Genomic DNA, 17,606 nt, shown 5'->3' with positions numbered 1-17,606 from the left:
TTTGCGTTCCGTATACGGAACCATTCATTTCAATGGTTCCGCAAAAAAAACGGAATGTACTCCGTATACATTCCTTTCCGTATTTCCGTTTTTCCGTTCCGTTTTAACATAGAACATGTCCTATTATTGCCCGCAATTCACGTTCCGTGGCTCCATTTAAGTCAATGGGTCCGCAAAAAAAACGGAACACATACGGAAATGCATCCGTATGTCTTCCATTTCCGTTCCGTTTTTTGCTGAACCATCTATTGAAAATGTTATGCCCAGCCCAATTTTATCTATGTAATTACTGTATACTGTATATGCCATACGGAAAAACGGAACGGAAAAACGGAACAAAAATGGAAACACAACGGAAACAAAAAACAGAACAATGGATCCGTGAAAAACGGACCGCAAAACACTGAAAAAGCCATACGGTCGTGTGCAATAGGCCTTAAGCAGTGTAAAAGTCAGTTACCGGGTAGATGAAAGTTCCTTTTGGTGGTGAGGGGTTCTTTGCTGCAGTCCACATGAAGGGCCATGAGCTCAGCTAGTTCCTGGGTCCCTCTAAACACATTACACGATGTGACCCCTCTTCAGAGAAAGACGCGCCTACTTGCTGGCACAAGCCTTTTAACCTGCAGCCGGCCCCTCCCCTCCCCTCCTAGCCTCAGGGAGGGGTCCACTCCCCCTCTACTGGGCTGGCAGCAAATGACCCACAAAACCCTTTAGGATTCATAGCTCCAGACCAGAGGGTCACAGGGAGATGGTTCTGGGACCAACAGACCTGCCTGGGTTCCGGATACAAGTAGAGTCCAAACCTGGTACTGTTATGTGGTTTCTATGGGGAGATATGGATATCTCCCTTTCCTGACCTCGCCCCATCAAACAAAGACCATGGGCACATACATCATGGCCACCGGGACACAAATATGTATCGGGTTTGCGCCTGCAATGGCCGGGCGATTCATAATTCTTTATGAAATGTAGGTGCCAACATGTCTGGGAGGTAGCATTGATCTTGACAGGGCTGATACATCCTGCTGGGGGGTTTTCCTGCAGGATTTAGCTTGCTTCCAAACTGACTGATGGAGGTGTGACATTTTTCACCTGGGGCCTCCTTGAAGCCTTGACCCCTGGGGCTTTCTTCCTTGCCAGCCGACACTCAGATGGCTGGGGGGTGGGAACGTATTTTGCATGTACACTGATGAACATGCCAAGAGGTGAATCAATTGACAATCAGGGCTGGGGCTTTGAAGCAAGGCCCTCCTGTGGAGTTCACTACCTCTGCTATCTGTCAGCAAATGGGGGTGTGAGGACATGGCTGATAGTAAATATTAATCCATATTCCTCCGGTCTCCGTTATGCTGTAGTCCTCTCCTGAATAACGAAATGCTGCCTCAGAAGATAGCAAACATGATGCCGGACCACATTCAGTTTGGATTTCAGGCTCTAATACTTGTTTCTCGCTGGAGTAGACGTCTTCGAGCCAGACGGCGCCGTCGCTATTGGGTTTATCCAATCACTTCTGCCCGAATGAGAAGGGATGCATTTGAAGTTCTTTTTCCTGAACTGCGGAATTATCCTGACAAGATTTTTAAGTACCTACGGATGAGCGTCTCTAGTTTTGACGATCTGCTACAAAGGGTCTCTCATCGCATCGAAAGACAGTACACCATTTTCCATCTAAGTATTTCACCTGCGGAACAGTTAATGCTACCATAAGTTAATAATTTTTAAAAACTTTTATATTTTGCTAGTAAATGTTATTTTTGTATACTTTTTAAATAAATATTTAACGTAGCTTGTCCGGCTTCAAAGCAGAACCCAGACATATTTCCCTACCCCTTGGTACGAAAATTTTCTGTGATACTGTACTCTACCTAGCGCAGCTCTTGATTGCGCAGGCCAAAGGCTTTGGAGGCTCTGGAGTAGTATTGTTCACTGTGACTTCACTGGCTCCTATGGTCAGGCTTTACCCCTATCTTGACCATCAGAGACGTTGACTTCACTCTGAGCAAGGGTAGCCTATCGTTCTCCATGGAGAGCCCGTTCCATCACTGGATTTCCCAAAAATGTCCTTTGCCCTGTGAGAATGAACAAAGGAGAACATTAGAGCATTTAACAGTGGTATGGCCAGTTTCAGGTCCCAAACAAGGCAAACCAAATTATATAGATTGTATGTTTTTTTTAGGCGTGTTTTTACATATTTGCAAATTTTTTTTTATTTACACTCTTTTTTTTATTTTTTGTTCTGTTAGATTTCTGGCAACAGGAGAGAGTTTGACTTCCCTCCATTATCAGTTTCGGCCAGGAATATCCACAGTTTCCTTGATTGTTAAGAATACCTGCCGTGCTTTGTGGGAGCTGTTGCATGAGGAGTTTACACCTCACCCAAGTAGGCAACAGTGGATCAAAAATTCGGAAATTTTTTGGGAGATGTGCCAGTTTCTTAACTGTCTTGGGGCAGTGGACGGGAAACATATATACATATTATTAAGCCCCAAGGCACTGGTTCTGAGTACTTTAATTACAAAAAATATTTTTCCATTATATTAATGGCCATCGCTGATGCCCAGTACTGATTTGTGGCAATCGATGTTGGGGCTTATGGCCAAACCAATGATTCAATGGTCTTCAAAAATTCGGACATGGGGAGAAGGGTATACAATAGACAATTTGATTTTCCACCTCCTCAACCTCTACCAGGTACTGATGCTCCCCTCATGCCCTTCGTATTGGTTGGTGACGAAGCGTTTCAGATGTGTGGCAATCTAATTAAACCTTATTGTAGCCGTGGATCAAACCGGAGCAAGCTCATATTTAACTACCGCCTGACTAGGACCAGAAGAATAATGGAATACGCATTCGACATTATGGTGGCTAAATGGCGTATATTTTCACCAAACCAATTCAACTAAAAATAGAAAGTGTTACTTGTGTCGCTCCGCCAGCATTGGAAGATTATGTGAGGCCAGTGCAGAGAAAATTTAAGGGTTCAAAAAGAACCCATTTTTTATACCTAACGTAAAACGCCTATTAAAAAAACTCCAAAGACAAATAGATTTTAATAAATATAACATTTATTAAGAACATAATAAATTTGTTCATTAAAAATAAATAAATAAAATTATATTTACAATTGCCTAAACACAGGCCTGGGGGGACTAGAAGAGTGGGGGATGATGGGCATTGTGCCGGTTGGGACTCCTCTGTCCTGTTGCTGATCTGCCACTGTGGACAAATAAGTGTAATGAGTAGGGGAGAAGGTGAAAAAGGGTGAGAAAATAGATCGGGGGTTTGGGACTGGGATGGGGGTTGGGCATGGGAATGGGGGTTGGACTGGGGTGGGGGATGGGATTGGGAAGTGGGGTGGGGCGGCTGGTATGGGGGATGGGGATAGGTGTGGGATGGGGCGGCTGGGGGATAGGTGTGTGATGAGGGATGGGGCAGGGAAAGGATGTGGGGTGGTGTTGCACCTGCCACAAGGCGCAGTCCACTTGTCTTCAGGCCTCAAACAATTGGTCGGGCGTAAACTGTTCCATTACGGGGACTAACGAGTTCAAATACAGTTGCACCAGACTTATTTGCGACGTCAACACCGCCCCCCTCCTGAAGATGTTGCAAATTATCCTCCAATCTTGCAACTCTATTTGTAAATCCTATCAAGGACTCGTAAGCGAGCCTTGTGGGATGAGCGAATCGACTTTGGATGAAACATCCGGTCGATTCGCATAAAACATGGAAATTTAGAATGGCCGGCTGGCAGGCAGGCTGGTATGAAGGATGGCAGGCGGGAAGGCCGTCAAGCTGGCAGGCGGGCAGGCTAGCTGTATCACAGGCTGTGAGGCTGGCTTGTAATTTTTTTTTTGTTTCTAAAACATTAATACGAGAAACGTAAGTTATATTTTAGGACTACTGCAACTCCTAGCATCCCCTATGTACTTATACTACCAGCAGTCCCTATGCAAAAGTACATAGGGATTACTGGTAGGATAAGTACATAGGGGATGCTAGGAGTAGTAGTACCTAGGACTACTACTCCTAGCATCCCCTATGTACATATACTATTAGCAATCCCTATGCAAAAATACATAGGGACTGCTAGTAGTATAAGTACATAGGGGATGCTAGGAGTAGTAGTCCTAGCTACTGCAACTCCTTGCATCCCCTATGTACTTATACTACCAGCGGTCCCTATGCAAAAGTACATAGGACCTACTAGTAGTATAAGTACATAGGGGATGCTAGGAGCTGCAGTACATAGGACTACTCCTCCTAGCATCCCCTATGTACTTATACTACCTGCAGTCCCTATTCAAAAGTACATAGGGACTGCTGGTAGGATAAGTACATAGGGGATGCTAGGAGTACTAGTACCTAGGACTACTACTCCTAGCATCCCCTATGTATGTATACTACCAACAGTCCCTATGCAAAAGTACATGGGGACTGCTAGTAGTATAAGTGCATAGGAGATGCAAGGAGTAGTAGTCCTAGGTACTACTACTCCTAGCATCCCCTATGTACTTATACTACCAGCAGTCCCTATGCAAAAGTACATAGGGATTACTGGTAGGATAAGTACATAGGGGATGCTAGGAGTAGTAGTACCTAGGACTACTACTCCTAGCATCCCCTATGTACATATACTATTAGCAATCCCTATGCAAAAATACATAGGGACTGCTAGTAGTATAAGAACATAGGGGATGCTAGGAGTAGTAGTCCTAGCTACTGCAACTCCTTGCATCCCCTATCTACTTATACTACCAGCGGTCCCTATGCAAAAGTACATAGGACCTACTGGTAGTATAAGTGCATAGGGGATGCTAGGAGCTGCAGTACATAGGACTACTCCTCCTAGCATCCCCTATGTACTTATACTACCTGCAGTCCCTATTCAAAAGTACATAGGACCTACTGGTAGTACAAGTACATAGGGGATGCTAGGAGCTGCAGTACATAGGACTACTCCTCCTAGCATCCCCTATGTATGTATACTACCAACAGTCCCTATGCAAAAGTACATAGGGACTGCTAGTAGTATAAGTGCATAGGAGATGCAAGGAGTAGTAGTCCTAGGTACTACTACTCCTAGCATCCCCTATGTACTTATAACATACAGCTTCTATGTATAAGTACATAGGAGCTGCTTATATTTCATAATTTTTCTGCTGCACAACAAAAAAACAAACGCGACACGTCAATTTCCGGAACACTTGGTACCGGATCCGGCATTAATACATTTCAATGGAAATTAATGCTGGATCAGGCAAGTGCGGTAGTGTTCCGGAATTTTGGCCGGAAAAAATCCTGTAGCAAAATAACAAATAAAAAAAGTACACATATTAGGTATTGCCGCGTCCGTAAAAACCAGCTCTATAAAATATCACATGAGCTAACCCCTCAGATGAACACCGTAAAAAAAAAAAAAAATGTCAAAACAAGCAATTTTTGTCACCTTGCATCACAAAAGGTGCAACACCAAGTGTATGTCCCACAAAATGGTACCAATAAAACCGTCACCTCATCCCGCAAAAAATGAGCCCCTACATAAGAAAATCTCTCAAAAAATAAAAAAACTATAGCTCTTAGAACATGGAGACACTGAAACATCATTTTTTTGGTTTCAAAAATGCTATTATTGTGTTAAAGTGAAACAAATAAAAAAAGTATACATATTAGGTATTGCCGCGTCCGTAAAAACCAGCTCTATAAAAATATCACATGAGCTAACCCCTCAGATGAACACCGTAAAAAAAACAAAAAAAAAAACTGTGTCAAAACAAGCATTTTTTGTCACCTTGCATCACAAAAGGTGCAACACCAAGTGATCAAAAACGCGTATGTCCCACAAAATGGTACCAATAAAACAGTCACCTCATCCCGCAAAAAATGAGCCCCTACATAAGAAAATCTCTCAAAAAATAAAAAAACTATAGCTCTCAGAACATGGACACAATAAAACATAATTTTTTTGTTTCAAAAATGCTATTATTGTGTAAAACTTTAATAAATGAGAAAAAGTATACATATTAGGTATCGCCACGTCCGTAACAATCTGCTCTATAAAACTGTCACTTGACTGAACCCCTCAGGTGAACGCTGTAAAAATAAATAAATAGAAACTGTGCTAAAACAACAAATTATTTGGTCACCTTGCCCCATAAAGTGTTATAATGAATGATCAAAAAATCATATGTACCCAAAAATAGTACTAATAAAACTGGCACCTTATCCCCTAGTTTCCAAAATGGGGTCACTACTTGGGAGTTTCTACTGTAAGGGTGCATCAGGGGGCTTCAAATGGGACATGGCATCTAAAAACCATGTGGAGTTCCTTTTCTTCTGCGCCCTGCCGTGTGCCCATACAGCAGTTTATGACCACATGTGAGGTGTTTCTGTAAACCGCAGAATCTGGGTAATAAATATTGAGTTTTGTTTGGGTGTTAACCATCGATGGCACACTCTTGGCATTCTCTTGATGAGCTTCAAGAGGTAGTCCCCCGAAATGGTCTTCCAACAGTCTTGAAGGAGTTCCCAGAGATGCTTAGCACTTGTTGGCCCTTTTGCCTTCACTCTGCGGTCCAGCTCCCCCAAACCATCTCGATTGGGTTCAGGTCCGGTGACTGTGGAGGCCAGGTCATCTGGCGCAGCACCCCATCACTCTCCTTCATGGTCAAATAGCCCTTACTTTCAAAGTTTTCCCAATTTTTCGGCTGACTGACTGACCTTCATTTCTTAAAGTAATGATGGCCACTCGTTTTTCTTTACTTAACTGCTTTTTTCTTGCCATAATACAAATTCTAACAGTCTATTCAGTAGGACTATCAGCTGTGTATCCACCTGACTTCTCCTCAACGCAACTGATGGTCCCAACCCCATTTATAAGGCAAGAAATCCCACTTATTAAACCTGACAGGGCACATCTGTGAAGTGAAAACCATTTCAGGGGACTACCTCTTGAAGCTCATCAAGAGAATGCCAAGAGTGTGCAAAGCAGTAATCAAAGCAAAAGGTGGCTACTTTGAAGAACCTAGAATATGACATATTTTCAGTTGTTTCACACTTGTTTCACACATGTCAATTTGGTTGCCAAGTGTATGAGTGCTCGCTCATTACTCTATTACTACATTTGCCTTTAAGAGAGGGTGGGGTGATTCCCTCTATATGAGCTTGCAGCACCATACCTTAACTACTTGCTAGTGAGCCACCACAACCTACCACTATAATTCCACATGTGTTAATTCATAGTTTTGATGCCTTCAGTGTGAATCTACAATTTTCATAGTCATGAAAATAAAGAAAACTCTTTGAATGAGAAGGTGTGTCCAAACTTTTGTTCTGTACTGTATATATAAATGTAGTTTTATTTGAAAAATTTTACAACTGAAAGTGAAAAATGTCATTTTTTTGCAAAAAATTTGGTAAATTTCGATTAATAACAAAAAAAGTTAAAATGTCAGCAGCAATGAAATACCACCAAATGAAAGCTCTATTAGTGAGAAGAAAAGGAGTTAAAAATCATTTGGGTGGGAAGTTGTATGACCGAGCAATAAACCGTGAAAGTAGTGTAGTGCAGAATTGTAAAAAGTGGTCTGGTCTTCAAATGCTTTCAGTTCACTTGCGTTGTTACGGATCCGGCGGGCACCTCTGGCAAATGGAGTACACGACGGATCCGGTCAATGCAAGTGTGAAAGAGGCCTTAGTAAATGAACTCCTTTGGATTTACTGCCAGCAAGCAGAGATCCTGAAAATGTTACATTGATTTACAAAGTACCGTATTTTTCCCCCCATAAGACACACTTTTCCCCCCCAAAAGTGGGGGGGAAATGCCCCTGCGTCTTATGGGGCGAATGCTGCCATTTTACATCGCAGTCTGCGATGCTGCAGCATCGCAGACTGCGATGTATCAGCTGGAGGAGGGGCCGGTGTCATGCAAATGCGGCGGGGCGGTGCGGTCACTGTACTCCAGCCCCGCCGCTCACTTACTTCCTTAATGCTTAAATATTTTATAATAATAGCTTTAATTGACGTTCCGATCCCCAGCCCCATCTGTACTACCGTACTTACTAAATGTCCTGTAGCAGGCAGAGCAGGGCGGGCGGCCGGCCGTAACTCACTGACGTCACGTGCCTGCGCCACCTACTTCATTCATAAAGTAGGCGGCACAGGCACGTCACGTGACATCAGTGAGTTCCGGCCGCCCGCCCTGCTCTGCCTGCTACAGGACATTTAGTAAGTACGGTAGTACAGATGGGGCTGGGGATCGAAACGTCAATTAAAGTTATTATTATTTTAAAATGTTTAGGTATTAAGGAAGTGAGTGAGCGGTGGGGCCTGAGTACAGTGACCGCACCGGCCCCGACGCATTTGCATGACACCGGCCCATCCTCCCTCCCCCTCCCACAGGTTTAGCTTTGGTATATTAGGGCATCTGTGGATGCCACTATAATGGGGTGGGGGATATGTTAATGGCACTGTTATGGGGTGGGGAATCTGTGGGTGACACATATATAGCAGTGCCATCCACAGATTAACCCCCCATAACAGTGCCATCCACAGATCCCCCTCCATAACAGTGCCATCAACAGATCACCCCCCCCATAACAGTGTCATCCACAGATCCCCCATAACAGTGCCATCCACAGATCCACCCCCCATAACAGTGCCATCAACAGATCACCCCCCCCATAACAGTGTCATCCACAGATCCCCCATAACAGTGCCATCCACAGATCCACCCCCCATAACAGTGCCATCCACAGATCCCCTCCATAACAGTGCGTCATCCACAGATCCCCCATAATAGTGTCATGCGCAGACCACCATTAGTTCAAAACCCACCAAAAGCACACCTTTTAGTTAAAAAAATTTTTTTTCTTATTTTCCTACTCAAAAACCTAGGTGCATCTTATGGGCCGGTGTGTCTTATAGGGCGAAAATACGGTATATTAAATAAACATTGAAGAACTTTTTATTACACAATAATTAAGCTGAAGTGACGTAAAGCCTGAAAAACCTGTTCAGTTATAAGTGCCACCCGAGCTATGCTTCCTTTTCATTGCCAATAAAGCAGGTCGTAGAATCTGTCCATGTTAACTTACCTCCAAATAACTAAAAAAAGGATTGTGACATTTCTTAAAGGAACCCTGGAAATGTGTTAGTGCTACCTTTGCTGACTCCTACTCACAGGGATATCAGAGAAGTTAAGATTCAGTGACTGGGGCAGATACGCTATTTCATCAGCACAGTAACATTTAAGGTAAGTACTTTTGTTGCTACACTGTAGATATGGTGAGCTTACACATATATGTGTTTTAACTATATCTTACACAGGTCAGTTATGCCTCAGGCCCTAGAGGAGTGGGGCCGAGGATGGGAGTGGTAGAGATGCTCCTTAGGGGCAGGGCAATAGTAGATGGGTGCACCCTTTCTTTTCTCGGGGAACACCCTGTTGGGGCTCCTACCTGATGGTAGTCGGGGTGTCTTGATGTTTCGGTTTGATGTGGGTGCAAGGCAGTAGGTGCATGGTGCAATGGCCGGTGTATGCTACAGGAGTCAGTAACCAGTATATCTGTAGGAAAATAAACATCTCTCTTTACTAAAGTGCAGAATGGGAGTTGTAGTACATCCAATGGTATTAAAACACAGTTCCAAATAGTTCACAGTGCAAATCTTCCCAGATAGCGATGTATGGATTTGAGCAAGGATGGGAATTGTAGTACTCCTTCCCTCTGTCTCTCCAAAGTGTCTCTGCAGAATCTAAGGCTGGCAATATTACTCTTTGCAGTGGTGGCAACATACCTTTCTTACTGACTCCAGTGCTCAGCCATGCAGATTCTGGACCTTCTTATCCTTTCTCTCTTTCTTCCTGGAGAACTGTAAAAATGGGGAGGTCTTTCTCTCAGTAGATAATCATCAGAAATGCTGATACTCTGGAACATTTGGCCCAGTCCTGTGAGGAAGGAGCACATATCACAGAATTCCCTTGCCCTTCTAACTCTAGACTAGACTTGAGCTAGGGGCGGATCCCGAATCCAGACCTTACTTCCTGCAGGGGCTGAGTCAGGATTATTAACCCTGACTGATCCATACAAAATCTATACTGGGTACAATACAGTGCATTAACATGTTAAGTAACATTAAATAGCAAGAAGAATTTGCAAATAACCTGGTCTGGGGTACTGCAGTTACTGTACTGTATATCAATCCTGAACATATATTTCAGGAGAACGTAGTTGGCTCCAGTAAGATGTATTCATACAGAGGATAACCCTGTGACCAGAGCCATGCATACCACAGAGGCCGACATTGCATCTGCTATGGAGTCACTGGGAAAAGGGAGTCAAGCCTGGTTGGTTTCACCCCCTTGGTAAACAGGCCTAATCGGGATCAAGGTCAAGTAGCAGCATTGCATCACCTATTGTTTAAATCACATTTTTATGTTAAACATATTTTTTTAGAAAATGACCTATTGTTTAACCCCTTTACGCATTTGAACATAACTGTACGTCCAAATCGCAAGTAATTTACTGCATTTGGAAGTGCAGTCACGTCCAAACTGCTTACCGGGGCTGTGACACTATAAAGCCCACGATAATTTAGTGGCCCCCATAATGCCCCCCATATGCCCCCATTGCCTCCTGATGACCCCCTGCAGCCTGATAGTGTCACTGTAATACAGACTATACAGTGCATTGCAATAGATGACTATTGCAATGCACTGTATAGCTATCAGGCCCACTGGATCTTCAAGATAAAAAAAAAAAAGTGTAAAAGAAAAGTGAAAAATAAAACATAAATTAAAATAAAAATTAAATAAAAATTGGCTTTTCTCATATCCGTTCATTAAAAAAATGAAATAAATAAAACATCTACACAAAATTGTATTGCAGCATACGTAACGACCTGATCTATAAAAGTATCATGTTCCTAATCCCGCGAGGTGAACGCCGTAAATAATAATGTAGAAAACAATGACAGAATTGCTTTTTTGTCACCTCACCTCCACAAAAAAAAAAAGTGACAAAAAGTCATATGTACCCCAAAATAATACCAATAAAAATGACAGCCCATCCCGCAAAAAACAGGCCCTAACACAGCTATATTGGTGAAAAAATAAAAAAGTTATGGACTTTAGTATAGGACTATGCAAAATGTAATTTATTTTTAACACAGAAGTGATTTTATGCTGAAAAAGTAGTAAAACATAAAAAAACTATATAAATTTGGTATTGCCATAACGATATCAACCCACAGAATAAAATTATCATATCATATTTACCACAAGAGGAACCCCAAAAAAAATATATATAAAAAACACTGACACAATTGCCATTTTTACCTAATTTACCTCCACAAAAAAATTCTATAAAATGTGATCAAAAAGACTTATGTACCCCAAAATGATAACAATGAAAACTAAAGCCCGTCCTGCAAAAAACAAGCCCCCACACAGCTACATTGGTGAAAAAGTAAAAATGGTATGGCCCCTAAAACAATTTCAGCAAATTACATGTTAGAAAATCTCGATGCTGATCCTTCCCTTCTGAATGCTGCAGTGTCCCCAAACAGTGGTTTACGACCACGTACAAGGTGTTGCCGTATTCAGGAAAAAATGCATAACAAATTGTGGGGTGCATTTTCTCCTGGTAGCCTTTGTGAAAATAAAAAGGCCATGCATTTTTAAATTCTATGAAACGCTTGTCGGGTCAACCCATTCACTTCACCACTTTTTATTCCTTGAGGGGTGTCGTTTCCAAAATGGGGTCAATTTTGGGGGTTTTCTTTCTAGGGGTACCTCAGGGTCTCTTCAAATGTGACATATTACCTGAAAACCATTCCAGCAAAATCTGCCCTCCGATAACAATATGGTGCTCCTTTCCTTCTGAGCACTGCCATTTACCCATACAGCAGGTTACAACCACATATGGGGTTTTCTGTAAACTGCAGAATCGGGGCAATAAATATTGAGGTTTGTCTGGCGGTTAACCCTTACTGTGTAAAAGGAAAAATTTATTAAAATGGAAAATCTGCACATTTTCAAATTTCCCCTCCATTTTCCTTTAATTCTTGTGGAACACCTAAAGGGTTAACAAAATTCGTAAAATCTGTTTTGAGTAACTTGAGGGGTGTAGTTTCTACAATGGGGTCATTTATAGGTGGTTTCTACTAATTAAGTCCCACAAAGCGACTCAATAACTGAACTGGTCCTTAAAAAAGTGGGTTTTGGCAATTTTTTTAAAAATTTAAAAATTTGCTTCTACACTTCTAAGCCTTGTAAGTTCCAGAAAAAATAAAATGACATTTACAAAATGATGCAAACATAAAGTAGACATATGGGGAATGTAAAGTAATAACTATTTTATGAAGTATCACTATCTGTCTTTAACCACCTCAGCCCCCAGTGCTTAAACACCCTGAAAGACCAGACCACTTTTTACACTTCTGACCTACACTACTTTCACCGTTTATTGCTCGGTCATGCAACTTACCACCCAAATCAATTTTACCTCCTTTTCTTCTCACTAATAGAGCTTTCATTTGGTGGTATTTCATTGCTGCTGACATTTTTACTTTTTTTGTTATTAATCGAAATTTAACGATTTTTTTTGCAAAAAAATGACATTTTTCACTTTCAGTTGTAAAATTTTGCAAAAAAAACGAGATCCATATATAAATTTTGCTCTAAATTTATTGTTCTACATGTCTTTGATAAAAAAAAAATGTTTGGGTAAAAAAAAAATGGTTTGGGTAAAAGTTATAGCGTTTACAAACTATGGTACAAAAATGTGAATTTCCGCTTTTTGAAGCAGCTCTGACTTTCTGAGCACCTGTCATGTTTCCTGAGGTTCTACAATGGCCAGACAGTACAAACACCCCACAAATGACCCCATTTCGGAAAGTAGACACCCTAAGGTATTCGCTGATGGGCATAGTGAGTTCATAGAACTTTTTATTTTTTGACACAAGTTAGCGGAAAATGATGATTTTTTATTTTTTTTCTTACAAAGTCTCATATTCCACTAAGGCCTCTTTCACACTTGCGTTGTTGGGATCCGGCATGCACTTCCGTTGCCGGAGGTGCCTGCCGGATCCGGAAAAACGCAAGTGTACTGAAAGCATTTGAAGACGGAACCGTCTTCCAAATGCTTTCAGTGTTACTATGGCACCCAGGACGCTATTAAAGTCCTGGTTGCCATAGTAGGAGCGGGGAGTGGGGGAGCGGTATACTTACAGTCCGTGCGGCTCCCGGGGCGCTCCAGAATGACGTCAGAGCGCCCCATGCGCATGGATGACGTGATCCATGCGATCACGTGATCCATGCGCTTGGGGCGCCCTGACGTCACTCTGGAGCGCCCGGGGAGCCGCACGGACGGTAAGTATGCTGCTCCCCCGCTCCCCGCTACACTTTACCATGGCTGTCAGGACTTTCGCGTCCCGGCAGCCATGGTAACCACTCTGAAAAAGCTAAATGTCGGCTCCGGCAATGCGCCGAAACGACGTTTAGCTTAAGGCCGGATCCGGATCAATGCCTTCCAATGGGCATTAATTCAGGATCCGGCCTTGCGGCAAGTGTTCCGGATTTTTGGCAACAAGCGCAGCATGCTGCGGTATTTTCTCCGGCCAACAAACGTTCCGTACCGGAACTGAAGACATCCTGATGCATCCTGAACGGATTACTCTCCATTCAGAATGCATTAGGATAATCCTGATCAGGATTCTTCTGGCATAGAGCCCCGACGACGGAACTCTATGCCGGAAGACAATAACGCAGGTGTGAAAGAGCCCTAACTTGTGACAAAAAATAAAAGCTTCCATGAACTCACTATGCCCATCAGCGAATACCTTGGGATGTCTTCTTTCCAAAATGGGGTCACTTGTGGGGTAGTTATACTGCCCTGGCATTCTAGGGGCCCAAATGTGTGGTAAGGAGTTTGAAATCAAATTCTGTAAAAAATGGCCAGTGAAATCCGAAAGGTGCTCTTTGGAATATGGGCCCCTTTGCCCACCTAGGCTGCAAAAAAGTGTCACACATCTGGTATCTCCGTATTCAGGAGAAGTTGGGGAATGTGTTTTGGGGTGTCATTTTACATATACCCATGCTGGGTGAGAGAAATATCTTGGCAAAAGACAACTTTGTATAAAAAAATGGTAAAAGTTGTCTTTTGCCAAGATATTTCTCTCACCCAGCATGGGTATATGTAAAATGACACCCCAAAACACATTCCCCAACTTCTCCTGAATACGGAGATACCAGATGTGTGACACTTTTTTGCAGCCTAGGTGGGCAAAGGGGCCCATAATACAAAGAGCACCTTTCGGATTTCACTGGTCATTTTTTACAGAATTTGATTTCAAACTCCTTACCACACATTTGGGCCCCTAGAATGCCAGGGCAGTATAACTACCCCACAAGTGACCCCATTTTGGAAAGAAGACACCCCAAGGTATTCGCTGATGGGCATAGTGAGTTCATGGAAGTTTTTATTTTTTGTCACAAGTTAGAGGAATATGAGACTTTGTAAGAAAAAAAAAAATCATCATTTTCCACTAACTTGTGACAAAAAAATAAAAAGTTCTAGGAACTCGCCATGCCCCTCACGGAATACCTTGGGGTGTCTTCTTTCCAAAATGGGGTCACTTGTGGGGTAGTTATACTGCCCTGGCATTTTCCAGGGGCCCTAATGTGTGGTAAGTAGGTAAATGACCTGTGAAATCCTAAAGGTGCTCTTTGGAATGTGGGCACCTTTGCCCACCTAGGCTGCAAAAAAGTGTCACACATGTGGTATCGCCGTATTCAGGAGAAGTTGGGGAATGTGTTTTGGGGTGTCATTTTACATATACCCATGCTGGGTGAGAGAAATATCTTGGCAAAAGACAACTTTTACCATTTTTTTATACAAAGTTGGCATTTGACCAAGATATTTCTCTCACCCAGCATGGGTATATGTAAAATGACACCCCAAAACACATTCCCCAACTTCTCCTGAGTACGGCGATACCAGATGTGTGACACTTTTTTGCAGCCTAGATGCGCAAAGGTGCCCAAATTCCTTTTAGGAGGGCATTTTTAGACATTTGGATACCAGACTTCTTCTCACGCTTTGGGGCCCCTAGAATGCCAGGGCAGTATAAATAACCCACATGTGACCCCATTTTGGAAAGAAGACACCCCAAGGTATTTTGGTATTTTTGGCACAAGTTAGCGGAAATTTATATTTTTTTCTCACAAAGTCTCCCTTTCCGCTAACTTGGGACAAAAATTTCAATCTTTCATGGACTCAATATGCCCCTCACGGAATACCTTGGGGTGTCTTCTTTCCGAAATGGGGTCACATGTGGGGTATTTATACTGCCCTGGCATTCTAGGGGCCCTAAAGCGTGAGAAGAAGTCTGGAATATAAATGTCTAAAAAATTTTACGCATTTGGATTCCGTGAGGGGTATGGGGAGTTCAAGTTAGTGGAATATGAGACTTTGTAAGAAAAAAAAAAAATAATTCCACTAACTTGGGCCAAAAAAATGTCTGAATGGAGCCTTACAGAGGGGTGATCAATGACAGGGGGGTGATCAATGACAGGGGGGGTGATCAATGACAGGGGGGTGATCAGAGAGTCTATATGGGGTGATCACCCCCCTGTCATTGATCACCCCCCTGTAAGGCTCCATTCAGATGTCCGTATGTGTTTTGCGGATCCGATCCATGTATCCGTGGATCCGTAAAAATCATACGGACATCTGAATGCAGCCTGACAGGGGGGTGATCAATGACAGGGGGGTGATCAGGGAGTCTATATGGGGTGATCACCCCCCCTGGAAGGCTCCAGGGAGACGCCTGTATGTGTTTTGCGGATCCGATCCATCTATCAGTGGATCCGTAAAAATCATGCGGACGTCTGAATGGAGCTTTACAGGGGGTTGATCAATGACAGGGGTGTAATCAATGACAGGGGGGTGATCAGGGAGTCTATATGGGGTGATCACCACAGTCATTGATCACGCCCCTGTAAGGCTCCATTCAGACGTCCGTATGCGTTTTGCGGATCCGATCCATCTATCAGTGGATCCGTAAAAATCATGTGGACATCTGAATGGAGCTTTACAGGGGGTTGATCAATGACAGGGGGGTAATCAATGACAGGGGGGTGATCAGGGAGTCTATATGGGGTGATCACCACAGTCATTGATCACGCCCCTGTAAGGCTCCATTCAGACGTCCGTATGCGTTTTGCGGATCCGATCCATCTATTAGTGGATCCGTAAAAATCATGCGGACATCTGAATGGAGCTTTACAGGGGGTTGATCAATGACAGGGGGGTAATCAATGACAGGGGGGTGATCAGGGAGTCTATATGGGGTGATCACCACAGTCATTGATCACGCCCCTGTAAGGCTCCATTCAGACGTCCGTATGCGTTTTGCGGATCCGATCCATCTATCAGTGGATCCGTAAAAATCATGCGGACATCTGAATGGAGCTTTACAGGGGGTTGATCAATGACAGGGGGGTAATCAATGACAGGGGGGTGATCAGGAAGTCTATATGGGGTGATCACCACAGTCATTGATCACGCCCCTGTAAGGCTCCATTCAGACGTCCGTATGCGTTTTGCGGATCCGATCCATCTATCAGTGGATCCGTAAAAATCATGCGGACATCTGAATGGAGCTTTACAGGGGGTTGATCAATGACAGGGGGGTAATCAATGACAGGGGGGTGATCAGGGAGTCTATATGGGGTGATCACCACAGTCATTGATCACGCCCCTGTAAGGCTCCATTCAGACGTCCGTATGCGTTTTGCGGATCCGATCCATCTATCAGTGGATCCGTAAAAATCATGCGGACATCTGAATGGAGCTTTACAGGGGGTTGATCAATGACAGGGGGGTAATCAATGACAGGGGGGTGATCAGGGAGTCTATATGGGGTGATCACCACAGTCATTGATCACGCCCCTGTAAGGCTCCATTCAGACGTCCGTATGCGTTTTGCGGATCCGATCCATCTATCAGGGTGATCAGGGGTGATCAAGGGTGAATAAGGGGTTAATAAGTGACAGGGGGGGGGGTGTAGTGTAGTGGTGCTTGGTGCAACATATTACTAAGCTACCTGTGTCCTCTGGTGGTCGATCCAAACAAAGGGGACCACCAGAGGACCAGGTAGCAGGTATATTAGACGCTGTTATCAAAACAGCGTCTAATATACCTGTTAGGGGTGTTAGCGCAATTCATGCGCTTCTCCTTCTTCTTTGTGTGGTGCCAAATCAATTAGAAGAATAAGTATGTGCATGCCATACAGCTTTATAATGAGACCAGACAAACTAGGTGGTTTCATGAAAGCATCTTCTCATCTTCCTTGAGCCCTGGTGGAAGAGCAGGCGAGCGCCTTTTATTCACAGTACATTCACTTAAATAGCAGACATGACATCACAAAAGCGGTGTTCCTTAAGAAGAGACTATTGGCTCCTTAACCTGATAGGAGTGGTTTCACTGAGTCTATAGGTGTATTTGAAGACTGTAATGTAATCCCCTCTTCCCCCTCCATTATTGACCTTCTCATACATACACTGCGTGCAGAATTATTAGGCAAATGAGTATTTTGACCACATCATC

General features: G+C 43.3%; 1 protein-coding gene and 1 long non-coding RNA gene across 5 annotated transcripts in view; one reads left to right on the top strand and one right to left on the bottom strand.

Moving 5' to 3' along the window:
• Window positions 1-17,606, top strand: part of LOC120990332 (ADP-ribosyl cyclase/cyclic ADP-ribose hydrolase 2-like) — a 178,082-nt gene that overhangs the window by 8,706 nt on the left and 151,770 nt on the right. For 2 of the 4 annotated variants that reach the window (XM_040419083.1, XM_040419080.1), the window contains exon 1: window positions 9,064-9,250. The exons of 1 other annotated variant lie outside the window; for it this stretch is intronic. The gene's annotated coding sequence lies outside the window, so the exon portion shown is untranslated. Of the gene's footprint in view, window positions 1-9,063; window positions 9,251-17,606 lie in introns of those variants that run through there. One more of the 4 variants, XM_040419081.1, reaches the window with a different exon arrangement.
• Window positions 1,870-9,980, bottom strand: LOC120990333. Its single transcript, XR_005776404.1, has 3 exons — window positions 9,793-9,980; window positions 9,456-9,562; window positions 1,870-2,069 (listed from the first exon to the last, which is right to left on the bottom strand). It is a non-coding gene; the product is annotated as an uncharacterized LOC120990333 (long non-coding RNA).

Source organism: Bufo bufo, chromosome 2 (genome assembly GCF_905171765.1).
Source record: "Bufo bufo chromosome 2, aBufBuf1.1, whole genome shotgun sequence".
NCBI lineage: Eukaryota > Metazoa > Chordata > Amphibia > Anura > Bufonidae > Bufo > Bufo bufo.
Note: the sequence above shows the minus strand (reverse complement) of the source record. Positions and strands in the feature narration are given on the sequence as shown.